At 38.1% G+C, this 16,204-nt stretch overlaps 1 non-coding gene across 1 annotated transcript; it reads left to right on the top strand.

Moving 5' to 3' along the window:
* Positions 1-5,594: 5,594 nt before the first annotated feature.
* Positions 5,595-5,731, top strand: LOC111756081 (small nucleolar RNA SNORA2/SNORA34 family). Its single transcript, XR_002790578.1, has one exon. It is a non-coding gene; the product is annotated as a small nucleolar RNA SNORA2/SNORA34 family (small nucleolar RNA).
* The last annotated feature ends 10,473 nt before the right edge of the window (positions 5,732-16,204 follow it).

The raw sequence follows: 16,204 nt of genomic DNA, 5'->3' as shown, positions 1-16,204 counted from the left end.
AGCGCCTGCCTTGCAAAGCAGGAAGTTGTGAGTTCGATCCCCGGTACCGATAAAAAGGAAAAAGACAAAAAAGAGAGAGAGAGATTAAAAGTTATTTCATCCAGAACTGGCTCTATGTATTACAATTTTAAAACTTCTCAGTTTAACCTGCCTTTTAAAATATTAAACCAAGTTTCCTTCAAAAAGTCCTTTTTGTTTGATTTTGGGTTTTGTTTTTTGTTTTTTTTTTTTTTGCTGAACTTTAAACTTAGGGCCTTGCAGGACATGCACCCTGCCTCCTAATTATCCCCAATTGCTCCTAAACTCAGATTCAGAACAAAAGCAGCATACCACATTTCAGGATGTTTGAAAAACAAAAAGGGGAAAGAGTCACTTGAAACACAAACTGCTCATGTGCCATTATTGTGATTTTGATGGTTCTTTTGTGAATGATTTGTTTTATTCTGGTATATATGTGAAGTGTTTGAGAGTTTTTTGTTTGTTTTTTCCTGGTTTTTCTGAGACAGGGTCTCACTATGTAGTTTGGGCTAGCCTTGAACTCACTATGTATAGTCCAGGCTGACCTCAAACTTGTGGCCATCCTCTTGCCTCAGCCTCTTGAGTGCTGGGATTACAAGCATGTACCGTCACACCTGGTCTTTCTTACATACTTGAAATAGATGGCTTTGTACCCAGCAATTTTTCCTTACATTTTATTCTGTTGTCACCCTGCCTTCCTATTTTAATAAGAATGTGTTATCTAGCTGAACATCTCACCCTTCCACCCATGCTTGCACATCCCTTGCTCTGGATTATAATTTCTTCAACCATTTCCAGGTTGATGGGCAGCTTTGTTACTACATGATATTCTAAATTACTTTCCAAAATAATATATATTTTAAATTAAAATTTTAAGATATACTTTGTTGTTAAATGTGCATTCTTCTGCTTACTATATATGTTTGTAATTTTAAAATGTAATAAAAGGGAAATCTAATAGTTTACACTTTTCTGACAACTAGATGTCTGGATATTTTGTTTATTATTTTATTTCCACATTTGTGAACTAGGTTTATTTATACCTTAGTTCATTTATTAACTGAATTCCTATTAAGAGCTTTTACACTGATACAATCGTTATGTACCTTTTGTCATATAGATTCCAAATAGTTTTTTATTTTAAAATAAAAATGATGGTACAGAATTTCAAAACAAAATAATAGATTAACGATAGTTAATATATTGCATATTTTTAAAATTTTTATCTTAAAGAGAATAAAACCAAAACTATGCAATAAGAACAATCCTGAATTTCAAAAACAAGACAATAGGGAATCAACAATAGTTACTAAACTACACACTGCCATTCTCCAAATAGTTGCTCTGACCACCAGGCACAGGCATGCAAAATTAATCAAACAATTCAAGCCCCCAGTTGTCTACTTCAGTTGCCTCCATCTCAGAAATTTCAGGTATGTGGCCTCCAACCTCTTCTATGTCTATGTCCATCAGACTTGTTCTGGGTAAAATACAGGCATGTGAAATTAATCAAATGAAATAAGCACCAAGGTGTTCCCCCACCTCAGCTGCCATCATTTCAGAAACCTCAGGCATGTGACCTCTAACTTCTTTTGTGTCTAGTCTCTTGAAATTGTTTTGGGTGGGCTCATGGGGGATTATGGCTTCTCCTCTGGGCCTGTGGCTGCTGGCTTATGGTGGGATTTGGTTTCTTCTCCAAGCCTGCAGCAGCTGGCTCATCAGGGGATGTAGCTGCTGCTCTTTGGGGCCGGTGGCTGGTGTCCCACAGGGTGGGGGGCATTCCTCTAGGGCCTGTAGCAGCTGGCTTACCAGAGGGCATGGCTTCTTCTCTGGATCTCCCACTACATATTGTTGTCTTCAAAGAAACTGCTTGAATTACAAGACATAGACATGAAAAAAAATGATCAAACAATGAATGCACAAACCATTCTTATTTCTTCATCTGAGAAGTGTGTGTTCATCTCAGGTGCCCATTTTTGAACTGGGTCTTTAAATCTGGGAGGATTGATTTTTTGAGTTCTTTATATGTTCTCTGTAGTAACCCTTTATAGGAGAAACAGTTGGTAAACATTTTCTCCTCTTCACTCTATTGGTGGTTTCTTCTGTTGTGCAAAAGCTTTTCAGTAGGGTGAGATCCCAGTTGTTGATTCTTTGTGCAATCTGGGTTTTGTTCATACACCAATGTCTTCAAGAGTTTTACCTACTCTTTCTTCCAGCTGATTTAATGTTTCTGTTTTAGTATTAAGATCTGTGATCCTTTCTGATTTTAGCTTAGTATATGGTGAAAAACATGGGTCTAGTTTTAATCTTTGGCATGAGTAGAGCCAGTTTTTCCAGCACCATTTATTAAAGAGGCTATCTTTCTTCCAGTAAATGTGTTTGGCACCTTTGTCAAAGATCAGGTGACTTGGTGTGTCTGCAGTTGTTTCTGCATCTTCTAATCTGTTCAACAATGATGTATCCAGTTCCCCTGTTACAGCTGTGTTATTGATTTTTTTAATGTCTATTAATATGTCTTATATAGTTGAATGCTCCCATATTTGGTGATTTGCATGTATATTTATGATTGTTATCTCTTCTTGAATTTTTCCCCTAACAAGTATGTAGTGACTTTATCTTTTTCAGTCATTTTGGTTTGAAGTTTACATTGCTTGCAAATAGAATAGCTACTTCTGCTTTTTTCTGGGTTCCTGTTGCATGGAAGGTTGTTTTCCATTCTTTGACTTTCAGTGTGTGAGTTTCTTTTACAGTTAAATGAGTTTCTTGTGCACAGCATATTGTTGGATCTTGTTTCTTCATCAGTTCTGCCAATCCATTTCGTTTGATTGAGGAACTGAAGTCATTTACACTGATAGTTATAACTGATTCATGCACTGATTTATGTTTATAATGATATTTCCCTGTTGTTGGTTCCCTGGTTTCCTCCTTTGTTTATTTGCTTACCATTCCTTATGATTTTGTTTTGATGATTTTCTTGGAATTTTTATCTCTAGCTCGAATACCTTTCAGTACTTTTGTAAGGTTGCTTTGGTGGTCATGAGTTTCTTCAGGTGTTCTTTGTCATAGAAGTATCTTATTTCTCCATTAATTTTGATAGTTTTCCAGGATCCATCAGTCTGGGTTGGAAGTTGTTTTCTTTCAGGACTTGAAATGCTACAAGCTCTTATTGACTTCAGGGTTTGTGTAGAGAAGTTGGCTATGATTCTAATGTAATTTCCTTAATAGGTGATTTGTTTGTTTTCTCTAACAGCTTTTAATATTCTATTTTTGTGATGAATTCTGGGAATCTTGATTAGTATATTTCTGGGGGTAGATTTATTTTGGTTATGGCTGGGTGGAGTTCTATATGCCTCACTCCTCTGTATGTCAGATTCTGTTTCATGCTTGAGAAATTTTCTATTAGTCTGCAAATAGTTTTTTATATATTATTTGTGTTGACTCCTGCTTCTTATTGACACCCTATCAGACTTACATTGTTTCTCTCTGCATCATCTTGGAGCTGTTGAATTCCCACTTCATGATCCCTTGTTATGTTTAAGAGATCTTCCTCTTGTAATTGCTAGCCATGGTCCTGTCTTCAATGTCTAAAAGTCTATCTTCAGTTTCATTTAGGTGGTTTTGCCAGCTTTCAATGAAATTTTTGATTTTCTAGGTATCTCTTTGAGCCTGTTTTATGCATTCTATTTCTTTCCTATTATTGTTCATTCAAGGTTTCCATCATTTTCTTATCCTCTTTATTTTTTAAAATCTATTTTCTGTAGCTATTCTGAGAAATTCCTTCATTAAGGATGTCATTTTTTTAACCTTGGAAATTATTTCTAATCTGATTTCTTCTATAGTCTCAGATTTGTTTCTTTACTTGCTATCTTTTCAGAAACATCAGATGAGTGTCTTCTAATTTTGTCTATGCTGATGTCTCCTGTTTCTCAATGAGCTGGAGGTCTGATTGCAGTTTCCTTTTCCATCTTGTCATTTTCACCTCGTGATTCATATTTCATTCTTTTTAATCACGTTAGTCTCATCTGTTGGTCATCTGCATTCTAGTCTGAGTCCTATTGTGTGGCTAGCATTCACCCAGTTGCTGGGTCCCACAGAGTAAGAAAGAGGCCAGTCACCTGAATTTCTCCTGCAGGGTCAGTTGGGTGAGTCCTGAATTCTTCTCAGCCTGACTAGCCTATGAGTACTGATGTGAACCTACCCTTGGCTTACATTGTTGCTGCTGCTTCAGAGTTTTCTAGGCCACCAGACCCACTCCTTCATGGCATGCAGCCCCTCCAGAGGCCTCCTGTATCACTCAGTGTCTTATAGGCCTGACCAGCCTGCATGAAATGAGGGCTCGTCTGTGCTCTGTCAGGGTCCTCTGGTTGGGAGGCTGGCTCACTCACATTCTCATAGGCCCACCAAGGGCCTCTGGGTTGTAGGGGAGATCACTGGTACTTTTGTTGGCTTGCTGAGTCCTCCCAGTCTTTTCTTTTTTATTTATGCTGTGTTTATATGTACAGGAGTTAATCATTTTATGTAATCAACTGTTATTCTTCTAAGTTTTTCAAAGTTAATTTCCTACAAAAGAATACTCAGTTTCCTTTTTTTATATTTTAAAGAATATTTAATTCATTACTTAAATTTACTCCTGGTATGAGGTAGGATAGGCTCATTTTTAAAGTAATTTTCCCACTGGGGTAAGGTTATAATCGCAAGCATCATCCATTTAAAGAATCAACATATGCCAAGTGATTATCTGTGCTCTTCAATAGTATTCAAATTCATCTGTGAGTAGTGATACACACCTGTAATCCCAATACTAGAATGAAGCAGGAGGATCACTGTAGGTTTGGGACCATCCTTGTGTACATAGTTCAAGACCAACCTGAACTATACAGTGAAACCCTGTCTCAAAAAAAAAAAAAAATAGTACTTAAATTCAAATCATACTAATCTGAGAAATAAACACAAAAAAGAATTGAAATCTGGTGATAACTAAGAAACAGGTGAGTTATATCCAAAAGTAGAGAAGTACTAACTGAGAATAAGATCTTTATGAAAACTAAGAAGAAGAATACAATGAGAAAAAAATTGGCAGTGGCATCTAGCACATTGCCTAGCTCTTCCCAGAAATCTCTTTAGGAATGAACTGCTACCCATCAGCTATATAAATCATGGGTGCCTTCTCCCTATCTCTCTCACATAACTAATTTATCACAATTCAGTTTCTGAAATCTTAGCTCTTATCCCCTCCATACTGTATCTGAACTACTACCATTATTTCCCCATTATTTAATGGTTTCTTAATTTTAGTATACCATGGTTAAGTGACCCAAATTTCTTGTACCAAGAGTTTTACAACCAAAGGTTTTTATTTTGAAGTAAATAAATCTGAATATGCTGAAAGAATTTTGCCACACTCTTCAAAAAACTAACAGGTTTAATGCAACATTTATCTACCAAATATATATGCAAGCATTACATCAAATACAAAAGAAATGATGTCCTTACCATGGTCCTTTGTTCTCAAACCAAATGCAGTCTCAAGTTTACATTGAAAATGACAAGAAACAGGTTCAATTAAACACTGTCTACTGGCCCTGACTCAAGGCTGGCAGCTTCTTAATGCTGTTGATTTCAAGCAGGAGCCTAAAGAGGTGTCTTTCTATGGTCTGTTGGCCATTTCAGAACTTGGGCAGTGAAATGGTCAATTCATTAGAAATAGCTTGAAAGCAAACCCCACACACCATGAGCAGCTGTGAGCGTGGCAGACAGCGGTGGCCCAGGATGGGAGCCACCAGCATTTACTGGGACCTGTGCCATGCTGGGACCTGGAGTGCCAGGACACCAAGCAACTCCTCTCCTGCTGCCTGTTTTGTTTTGTTGAACTTCAATATACATGAAAGTATGAACAGCTATTTTGAAGAGAATGAGAGACTCTATGACAGCCATTAGTGACTTCCCTGTTGTCTGGTTTTGAAGACCTAAAACGCCTTCCTCATTCTGTTCGGACCAGTTTTACACTATGTTGTTTTGTATGAATTCTCTATGTGAAGACATGCACCACTATTTGGAGGAAAACAAGAGACATTATGATAGTGAAGATCTCAAGTGCTCTAGCTTTGAAATTTACATCTCATAAATATTTTTATGTCCTATTTTGTTCTGTTGTGTCTAATTTTATCCCCTTTAAAATAAAAATTAAAAATTAAATTAAAAAAAACACTGTCTAGAATTAACCTGATGAAAGTTATCTAGTAATGGGAACCTGACTATAGAAACCTCAAGAATCTAGAAAAAGGATAGCATCTGGTAAATGTAAGTTGATTGTTTTATAAAGAAGGAAGATTTAAATCTCATAACATTTCCATAAAACATGCTGAGGAAAAGATACTTGTTATCATGGGGAAGATAAGGAAGATAGCTAGAAAGGAGCTGAAAGATGAATTTACCAGGGTAAATGATAGCTGAAAGATGAATTTACCAGGGTCCATGTTATGCCTGCTCAAACTGAAGAAACAACTACAACTAGCTCACCTGGCAAATGGAAGGCCAAGATTGTAAGATCAGTACTCAGAAAATTGAGCAGCACTGATTCTATTAGGTGAAAAATGTTAAAAGTCCTTGCTATTGAATGGAATAAAGGGCAGTTCTGGGACATGTAAATCAAAATCCTTCCTAAAAATCTGTATATACGCAAACAGCAATGTATGTACTCAAACAGATAATGTATAAAAATAATAGGGTTACAGGACTGGAGATTTAGCTTAGTGGTATAAAAACCTGCGAGGCAAGTGCAAGGTCAGGAATTCGATCCCCAGTCTCCTCTCCCCCCCCCCCATAGGGCTACAATTCATGTCTTTGCAATATTTTGGAGCAGATGTACCAAATGGCACATCTGTGTCAGATGCACTGTATGGGATATCTATGTGCCTTGCATACAAAAACCATTTCTGCAACCAAGAGTGGTGTAATCCCAGCACTCAAGAAACTAAGGCAGAAGTATCACCACAAATTTGAGGCCAGCGTAGGCTACTGTAGGGAACCACTGAAGCTGGAAATTGATCAGACATGCAGGGGAAGGAGAAGGGCTATCCAAGAACAAAGAGTTCCTGAGGCAATCCAAGCAATAGGTTGCTAGGCAAAAAGGATATCACATGACATTAAACTACAACATATATAAATATACTTGCAGAGGTTGAGCAGTCTCTTCCTCCCATCAGGAGAGAAGATTCCTCCTGACCTCAGCTTTCTGTCTGCTTTATTTCTCCATCCTCTCACCATCTTTTCCATGGGAACTTCAAAAGCTGTACTAGATTCAGCAGGTTACATAGAAAGGGACTGAAATATTTACAGGTTAGAGTCAGAAAATGTCCCTAGGTGCAACATATGTGTCATGATGAGGATGACTTGGGAGCTCAATGCAGAGAGCTGATACATCAGGGAAGGCACTCAGGAAGATGATGCCAGGAATTTGTTGGAAGAATGGATTAGCTAAAGAAACTCCTGTAGTTGAGGGATGGATGTGAGGATGCATAGTGTGTTCTTGAGCATGTTCTGATGCCACAGAAGAGAATGAGTATCCTGCCCGTGGAGACAAATCTAGAGCTAAACACACAGCATCCTACAGGCATGCTATGCTGAGAAGCCAGAAATGTCCAACTGCAAAAGAGGTTATTAAATAAATTGAAAAATCCCTACAGAATTCCATATGTTGTCCATGTTTGAGGATATGGGGAAATGCTCACAATTTAGTTAATGGGGAAAATATACAGAAGAGTATAGACAAGATGGCTCCAGTTTTGCTTTAAAAATATACATGATTTCATAAGAGAATGAGCTAAATTAAATAAAATATTAGCACATTCCTGCCCCCAGCACTACTCCAGGAAAACTTGTTTCTAATGGTTTATATTTTTAAATAACGTTTTTACCATTTTCTGACTTGCTATTAACTTATTTATTCCTCTTCCGTGGTGTCGGGTACAATGGCACACACCTGTAATCCCAGCTCTGAAGCAGGAGGATCACAAGTTTGAGTCTTGTCTGGCAATTTAGCAAGACTGTCTCAGACAATCAAAGGCCGAGGACATAGCTCAGTGGTAAGGTGCCACTGAGTTCCACCCTGAGTATGAGCGTGTGTGGAGAGTGGGGAGCACTGAGAAGGTGAATCTTAAAATAGAAGATGATGGAGTTTGGTTCCTAAAACACAGAATAAGAAGGTGGGAGAGGATGACACCTTACAGATGAGCTAGAACTAAGACAGCAAAGCGGGTAGAGAAGCGTGCTCTGAGACAATGACTGGCCTGCACAGTGCAAGGGCAGCAAGGACTTGGCGGTATTTCCCGTAAGCTGCAGCTGGGAATTGAAATTCTTGTCTGCTAGATACGTATTTGTTGAGGGAATTATCTCTACACAGTGGGGCCATGGGAACTTTTAATGTTTTTCTTTACATTTTCTGTGTTCTGAAACTTCTATGTCAAGTATACCTATATGTGACGTTTATAACCAAGGTGGGAGAAGGGAATAAATAGTAACAAGTCAGAAAATGATCAAAAATGTTATTTTAAAAATACAAAGAAATGTAAACAGAATCTTCAAACTAAGATAGGTGACATAGTAATCACAAAGATTTCAAAAGAGAAAACAGTTAAGGTGAAAAGTTAATAACTTTGCAGATTGAATATAATCATCTAAAATTAATCTGAGCTGGTAGAACACATTGTTTTGTTGCCTAGAAAGGTACTTGTTTCATATAAAACAAAACTTGCATAGTAAAGAACTGGGGTAAGCAGAGAGGTAGCATGCTTCTTCTCTATTCCCTTGTAATCACTCACTTAAAATTGCATGGTTATCAGGAAATTGGACAAGCAACTGTATATAGAAGGTATTCTTGTCAGCCCCAAGCTGTGCAATAAAACACTGAAGGAATAACTCAGGGTGGAGCAGTAATTACTGCAACTCAAGAACTTCTGCAGAGAGTGGGGAGAGCAAGACCTGTTCTGAACTGTCCTCAAGCCAGCCTTACCTTTCCAGGTCTAGTGAACCCTAGTTCACTAATCAATGAGTGGAACATCATGATCAGTGTTACTGTATTCTCTGCAGGGTGTCTCACTGCTACTCAAAGAAACTGACTTCTATATAAAACTCTACTACATATGGGGCTGAGGATTTAGCTCAGAGGCATAAGCACCTGGCTTGCAAGCAGGTGGTCGTGAGTTCAATCCTCGGTACCAATAAAAGTGAAAAGGACAAAAAAAAAAATTCTACTACTTAATAGAATTGTTTTCCTACTTTTCATATGGACTAGGGATTTTTTTAACTATAGCATTTTAGAATAATTAATTTCATTAAATTAGGTTAATTTGAGGATTTTTGTTCTAGTCTTACTGGTCAAGAAAAATTCCTTGTAACTTTAATAGATGAAATTAACTAGTGAATATATTAAGCATTTATTTGTATAAATTTTAATAAAAATAGAAAATTCAGACCAGAAATCACATACCATTTTTCTACCCCTGTCTGTTTGATTTATCTATTCTTGGTAGGTGCAGACTTGAGTAATAAATAACTCAAGTTGTAAGAGCACAATTATAAAAACAGTAATGGCATAGTTATAAAATAGCAAACTTATAGACATGTTTTGCAAGTTAAAATCAGATGGTGGCTTCTGCTTATGCTCTTGCTGCTTATCATGTAAGCACCCTGCTAAACCCAGCCAGCCTTGATTGTCTGAGTCCGGCTGCTTTGCTTCTAACAATGTGCTGGGTCTATTTAACTATCTCCAACTTGTGTTTCCCTTAGTTAAAAGAACATATATTGTTGGGCCAGGGATTTAGCTCAGTGGCATAAGCACCTGCCTGGCAAGCATGAGGTTGTCAGTTCCATTCCTGGTACAAAAAAAAAAAAAAAATATATATATATATATATATATATGTATGTATGTATATATATATATTGTTCACAACCTGCTTCAAGGATTTTGTTTGGGACAAAGTAACTCAGGCAAGGACACCTTTAACTTTGCTTGCTCCACTCAAATCCCCTCCCTTTTGTCTCCAGGATATTCCTACATTATGGTAAATGATTCATTTTAAGCAAATCCATTTACAATTAGCTTGCCTGGAAGTATGTGATTTAATTCAATTCAGGTAATCAATCATGTGATAACCTGCCACCCGCCTTGCACTTCCTGCTTGCAAACTATTTAAATGAACTCAGCTGACTCTTGCTGGTGATTTGGATTCTGTTATTGTTCCCCAGCCCGCTGGCCCTGGCATAAGATCAATAAAGCTGCCTTCCAGATTCCTCAGTACAAAAGCCTTCCATTCTGTTTGCTATTGATTTTTCTGCAACAAAGTAAAAAACCTGAATTTTTAAATGTATGTATTGGGTTAATATAGGAACAGGAAAGACCAAGTCATTCAGAAACAAACTCATTCAGAATTTTCCAAAATATAAAGTAGCTAGTTCTGAAGATAAAGATATTGCTTGATAGTTTTAATAACTTGTGTGAATTATTTAATTCCATTATACTTTATAAAAGTTAAAAACATACATATTATCATTGAAAATTAAAACCAGACTACATATAAAGATACTCTCAGGGCTGGGGATTTAGCTCAGTGGCATAAGCACCTGCCTTGCAAGTAGGCGGTCATGAGTTCAATCCCCAGTACCAGAAAAAAGAAAAAGAAAAGAAAAAAAAAAGATACTCTCCAAAATTTTCAAATCACTATATGCAAATATTTACATTGCATATATATATAGTGTATATACTTTAATGCTGTTAATTTCTAATTTTATGTAGTCAAGACAGAACCATATAACATGATAGGTTATGAATGCTTTTCTTCTTTTACTTGATAGGCAATAGACATCTACATTATTACTTATAACTGATACCAGATGACAGAATCTTTGGCATGGGTTTATAGAGTGCTTATGTGACAAGCAGCAAGGAACAAACAGAAATGAGATCAAGCCTGATATTACAAGAGCACACACCCTCACAAGGCACAGCTTTATGGGAATGAATGATGGGTGTCTTAAGCTGAACTGAGTTTGCCAAAAGAAGTTATAGCTGACCAAGAAAAGAATAAACTGCTTACAGAACAAAGAAAGCAGCAGTCTTTCGTGGATTTGCTGGAGTGAACTAAATTCCAGTAATTTCCACTGGCCAGGGACACAGTTCAAAGATGTTTTCTGTTATGCAAGACTTGGACAGGTGGTCACTGTCAACTTGTCCAAGAAATTACTGAATTTTGGGGTAACTGGCACCATCACCTTGCCCAAAACCTCCCAGTCTTGTGGGTTAGGGTCTTGTGATACAGCTGCTGAAAACATAGGGTGGGGCAAGAAAGAGGGGAGAGTGTCGGGGATTTAGCTCAGCGGAATAAGCGCCTGCCTTGCGAGTATGAAGTGAAAAAAAAAGGGGGGGGGACATACTATCTGCAATGGGCTGTAGGCCAGGTTAACTCTGTAGTACAGTCTTGAACAAAACATTTTGTTTTTTGAGACAGGGTCTCATAGTATAGTCTGAGCTGGCCTTGAATTTACTATATAGTCCAGGTTAGCCTCAAAGTCATGGAGATCATGAGAGCTCAGCCTACTGAGTGCTTTACCACAGGAACGTGTCACGTGCCCATGGGAAAAAAATATATCGTTAATTGATCAACATGGCTGGGTGTGGTGGCACCTGCCTGTAATTGCAGCACCTGGGAGGCTGAGGCAGGATGATTGCAGTGAGTTTGAGGTGAATTCAAGGCCTGGCTGAACTACATATGAGGCACTGTCTACAACAAACTGTTGTACTCTAAGAAAATAGCTTCATTTTATGTGTATTATAGCAAACCTGCAACGTGGCTTACTAAATGTGGTTTTTTTATCCTTTTTCCCTAACTGATATGTTAAGTGACCTAATTGATATGTTGAGCAATACTCTCCTCTGTAAAGAATTGCAAGAATCTCACCTAATTGATATGTTAACCATTGTTGCCCTCTACAAACTACAGAAGTTGTGCTAAAACAAGCTAACAAGGGTTGTTAATCACTGTTGGGTGCCTCTATTCTCCGCTAAAGAGCTAAAGAAAACTAGGATGGCCCGCTAATTTACACTTATTTAAAGTAACTTGCTTGTGTGCAGAGAGATTTGCATATGAGTTTAACCCTTGACCTGACCTTGACACATAACCACCGTTTTCTGTTCTGTATGGTGCCTTATTGCCTCCCTCTCCCCTCACCTATCTATCTAGGCCATAAAGAATTTGGGTTTCTGGTGACCTCTTCCCGACCCGGTGATGATCTGTCATAAAATAAGCGTGCCCCAATTTTAAGAACTGTTTAGCTTTAAAGAAATTACCGGGAAATACTATGGCCCAAACCCCAATCGGTGCTTTCCTTTTGTTCTGTATGCATCAAATGAGTTAGATATCAGATCTTTATAAAACTTAAGTTTCAGCTTCTTGTAACTCTTGACCTCTTTGCATCCACTAGTGAAAACGAGCTGTCCTGGGATAATTAACTCTCCACTTTCTTCTCCAAATATTGCTGCAGATGTGCCACTCCGAGATAATGTCAGTCTGTAGGATGGGAGTAATTTAAAAAACACCAGGAATTCCCTAGATTGTCAGAGCTAAATGGACAGCAATACAGTTTCCAGACTCGGGTCAACAAGTTTGATGGCTCTGCAGGTTTCTTTGTTTCTCCCCCCACCCTTTTCCTCCAGCCTCTTTTTAAAGTCCTCCCTTCAGTCTCTGGGACACAGTCTCCAAATTGGCTCCTGGAGACTCATCGCCAGGAAATAAAGCCTGTGCTACCTAAATTTTCAGTCTCTTGCTTCCTTGGATTTTATACCAGGGCCTGAGTTATAACACAAACAAACAAATAAATTTATTCATTTATTTAAATAAATGATCAACATATCTAGCTAAGTAGAATCTCACTCAGGGGTAAAATAGCAAAGGGGGACAAACCCAAAGGAGAACAGGAGTGCCAAACCCTTATCCCATTTCAGTCATCTATCAGATGTTTGTAAGTGCATGTGACTAGTCAATGTTTTCAGCAAAAGTAGCCTTCAGACTTCTAGGAATAATCCAGGCAATTGCTGCCATGATCCACATATCAGAGATGTTGTCTGTAGCAAGCCTACCAGGAAACTAACTAATCCTGTATCCTGTTGTGCGGCTTCTAAAATCAGTGACTTTTTCAGTCTGTTAAGAGCATGTGAAACCAAAGGGTTTATTCATTTTAGGGGTTTTGTGTGTGTGTGTGTGTGTGTGTGTGTGTGTGTGTGTGCTGGGGAGGGTTTCTCCAGAGGTTTGGGTTTTTTGTTTGTTTGTTTTGTTTTTGAGACAGAGTTTTGCTTTGTGACTCAGGCTGACTTTAAACTCACCATGTAGCCCAGGCTGGCCTCAAATTTGTGGCAATCTTTCTACTTCAGCCTCCCTAGTGCCAGGATTGTAGGCGTGTGGCACCACACCGGGTTCGTACTGGGGACTGAACCCAGAACCTTCCTGTTATGTCGTCAGTCACGTAACACTTTTTAAAGATTTTTTTTTCATTTTTTTTTTTTATCAGTACCGGGGATCAAACTCATGACCACCTGCTTACAAGGCAGGCGCTTATGCCGTTGAGCTAAATCCCCAGCCCACTTTTTAAAGATTTTGATGCAGGGTCTTGCCAGATTGCTCTGTCTGGTATCCAGTATGCAGTCTTCCTGTCCCACCCTCCCAGGGTACTGGCATTACCGGCGAATACCACTGCATTCTGGAAACAATTGTGCATTTTGTGTAAACATTTGTTTCCTGGGGTTTTATGAGTCTCATGAGGAGTCTGTTGAAGAGAGCCTAAGTGTAGAGAAAAAATACGCCACAGTAAAAAGGGGTAAACTGTTACGGCTCTTAGGGTTTATTTTGTTGTTTCAGCCTTTTTCCCCACCATAGTGGTCCTTGATTGTCTCATAAAGACTGTCTGATACCCAATTCATGTAATCCAAATTTGGAGACGTCCAATGACTCAAATAAAAAATCATTTTCAGATTTTCCATGTGATTGCAAATAAGTTTATGATGAATGTCTATATTTCTAGATTTATATATCTTTTCAAAATTATTTTGTTTATTCCATAGAATCTCTAAAATCTGTGAAGTTATTGATAAGTATTTCCAATTGCCCTCCAGAAAGTGTTCAATGTACAGTAAGTGAACTTTCTATTCTCTACATCTTTCTGAGCAGTTCTTTGACTCCCATAGTCAAGGATATCAGAAAAGGAAATATGCTTTTGCACTGTTTTTAAGTTTCAGGAAAAACAGTATCACTTTTATGTTTACCATTACAGGATGACATATGTATATGTAACCTTAACTATCATTGAGTATAACCTAATACCATGCAGATAAAAGTATAAACTTGTTTGCTAGGATGCTAAGTTCCTCGAGCACAGTGACTTTGCCTGCTGTAGTCCCTGATGGTGTGCATCACAGGCTCCTGCGGGAAAACTGAACTGAGACTGTGCAATTAGCTTCAAATTTACTACCTGAATCCATCTTCACAGAATCTGAATGAGGAAAAGGGGGCAGAAAAAGCCTCAAAATTGCATGAAATGAGCTCCCTTTGCAGAAGAGGACTCTGAAGTACAGAAAAAATGTTCCAAACTTACACCACGAGCTGTTCATATGCTGTTGGTGATTTCATACTTGTTGCTTTTCATTTTAGTATCTTGACAATACAGACATTTTTTTTCTATTTTTTTTTATTGGTACCGTGGATCGAACTCACAACCACGTGCTTGCAAGGCAGGTGCTTATGCTGCTGGGCTAAATCCCCAGCCCCAACAATACAGACATTTTAAAAAATGATTGTGGCCTAAAATGCAGGTTTTCAAACCGTGTTCTGCAGTGCAGCATCATTTTCCTCACCTGAGAATTTGTTCACATCTTTGAAGCCCATCTCAGACCTGCTGAGTTATCAACTTAGAAGGTGGGTTCAGGAAGCTGTCCTTAGTCTCATGCATGCTTAATTTTGGAAACTACTGGTTTAATCTAATAGATTTTTCCCCAGTAGTTTCTGGCTTGGGAATTATGATTAGAAAGTTCTTCTCACAGAAGCTAATGAATCACATCATTTACATTATCTTCTCTTCTTTCACATTTGAATATTTAAGCCATATGGAATCTCCTACCCTAATTATATAATTTTCATGAGGACAGAAGTAGTCATGTGTCTTATTTATTTTATCCTAAAACTGGAACTGGCACACGATGAATTCTTAGTCTATATTCACTAGTTTATTGAATTTACTACTTAATTTTGGTGTAAGGTAAGGCATATCCTTTATAAAGCCTTCATTGAAGGGATAAATATCAAGAAAGTACAATAAGCCAAGCCATTCACTTAGGTGGTTTACAGTGACAATGGGTAACCTGAAGAAGAATAAACTACAGCATTCCCATTCGTGTTATGCTTGATTGTACTGCTTAGCAGCATTACATTTTTGGCATGAGTCCCTCAATGTAAATTTTAAACCTGAAAAGGCTCAGTTTGTTAAGAAAATTTATCCAAGCTATGCATAGTGGTACATGCTTGTAATCCCAGCACTTTCGAGGCCAAGGCAAGAAAATTATGGGTTTGAGGCCAGTTTGGACCACCTAGTGAAACCCTGCTCCTGTAACTTACTTGAAACTTTAAGGAAAAATTTGCCCTTTCAGTGTCCTGATGGACCTTATACTGCAAGCAAGTACCCACTGGGATTATCAAATTTTCTAGGATTGGTAAAGTGTTGAGGAGGAAAATATCTTCCATCTTCCCCTTAGGTTCACTCGTAATGTTTGAGTTAAACTAACCAAAGACTCCAGAAGATAAGGTACACGATTTGATTAATACATTTACTTTGATAGGAATTCAGAGAAAATAAGTGAAACTGCTCAGGACCAGTTAGACTTCGGGGCTTGTACTACTTATTTATTTACAGTCAGACTTTGAGGCACTTACACCATGTATTTACTTACTATGATACTGAAGCCTGACACATGCTAGGCAAGCACTCTACCACTGAGCTAAATCCTCAGCTCTTCTAAAAATTTTAAAGTGTTTTTATTGTGAGACAGAGTCTCACTAAATTGCCCCAACTGGACTGGAATTTAGGTCTGCCTGCCTCAGCCTCCTGAATAGCGGAGATTATAACTATGTACCATCATGCCCAGTCT

Source organism: Cavia porcellus, unplaced genomic scaffold, assembly GCF_034190915.1.
Source record: "Cavia porcellus strain 051 isolate PalLab524CR breed Dunkin Hartley unplaced genomic scaffold, mCavPor4.1 scaffold_18, whole genome shotgun sequence".
In the NCBI taxonomy this organism is placed as follows: Eukaryota; Metazoa; Chordata; class Mammalia; order Rodentia; family Caviidae; genus Cavia; species Cavia porcellus.
The sequence above is the reverse complement of the archived record's forward strand: the minus strand, read 5'-3'. Positions and strand labels throughout refer to the sequence as shown.